Source organism: Pteropus vampyrus, unplaced genomic scaffold, assembly GCF_000151845.1.
Source record: "Pteropus vampyrus isolate Shadow unplaced genomic scaffold, Pvam_2.0 Scaffold1000004232, whole genome shotgun sequence".
In the NCBI taxonomy this organism is placed as follows: Eukaryota; Metazoa; Chordata; class Mammalia; order Chiroptera; family Pteropodidae; genus Pteropus; species Pteropus vampyrus.
The window spans coordinates 1-1,327 of NW_011918634.1; the positions used below are offsets into that span (position 1 = coordinate 1).

The 1,327-nt window shown below is 41.9% G+C and overlaps 1 pseudogene; it reads right to left on the bottom strand.

Annotated features, from left to right (window-relative positions):
- Positions 1 to 216: 216 nt before the first annotated feature.
- Positions 217 to 334, bottom strand: LOC111735618 (annotated as a pseudogene).
- Between the last annotated feature and the right edge of the window lie 993 nt (positions 335 to 1,327).

The window sequence follows — 1,327 nt, forward strand, 5'->3', positions numbered from 1 at the left end:
TCATTCTTTCTTTCTTTCTTTCTTTCTTTCTTTCTTTCTTTCTTTCTTTCTTTCTTTCTTTCTTTCTTTCTTTCTTTCTGTCTGTCTGTCTGTCTGTCTGTCTGTCTGTCTGTCTGTCTTTTCTGTCTGTCTTTTCTGTCTTTTCTTTTTCTTTCTTTTCTTTCTTTTCTTTCTTTTCTTTTCTTTCCGCCCTCCCTCCCTCCCTTCTTTCCTCCCTCCCTCCAGCACCTGGTCTTCCTAGGTGGTCTCCCATCCAAGTACTAACCAGGCCCGACCCTGCTTAGCTTCCAAGATCAAGGAGATCGGGCGTGTTCAGGTTGGCATGGCTGTAAGACGAAATCATTATTTCTTACTTTAATATTCGGTTGTAGCAAATAGAAATACTCTTATATAACTGTCATTGTTCTAGCCAGGAAGGGGGAAAAAAAAAAAAAAGGAAAAATAATTAGAGTCTCCTCAATGAAATTAGCAGCCTGCGGTGGGGTAACTGTCCCTCCTACTCCTTAATTTAAATGGATGTGCATATGGCTAGTGGCTGAAGCATTTGTCAAGTATAGGTGCATCTGCCAGAATCTTAGCTGTTGCTACCACATTTTCTCCTGCTCTGCAGTGTGGCATTCTTAGAACTATAATGAAATCCGGACTAAAAAGACTCCAGTGAAGAAATAAGTGGAAACAAAACAACCGCCTGCCAACCCACGCTCTGCCTTAAATAAGGAGCAGTGTCTATTGAATAATTCAGCCCCTCCTGTCAAAATATTTTTTGGGGGGTGGGCTATTCACTTGGAAACACTCCAGGGGTGTTATATAGCCTTTTGTGCATTTTCAGGGCTGAAATGAGTCCATGTGCTTCTTGTTTTATTTTCCACATTACATATCTGGCTTTTAAAAGGGTGTTGGTGGGACTGGGGTTCAGTGCGCTGTGACCCCAGTTCTCAGAATGCACACCCCATTAGTGGGGCTGGGATCTCGGTGGATCTGTCATTGCTTTCCCCTTAGGAAGTTGTTAACACTTCGTGTTTGTTCTGTGGAACTTTTCACCAGTGGCTGGGGGCTCTCTTGTCAGTGAGGGACAGTGAGGAGTGTCTGGGCCTTAAGCGGTGACAGGGGGAGTGTCTGGGACCAAGGAGAGTTTTTAACCTCTAAGATCTTCGGGGTGAAGTCCAAGGAAAGCATCCGGGGTATAAATAAAGTTATTTAAGAGGGCTGGCTGGTACGAAGTTCTATCTTTTCAATAGTAGTAGTAGTAGTAGTAGTAGTAGTAGTAGTAGTAGTAGTAGTAATAATAATAATAATAATAATAATAATAATAATAATAATTTCTACC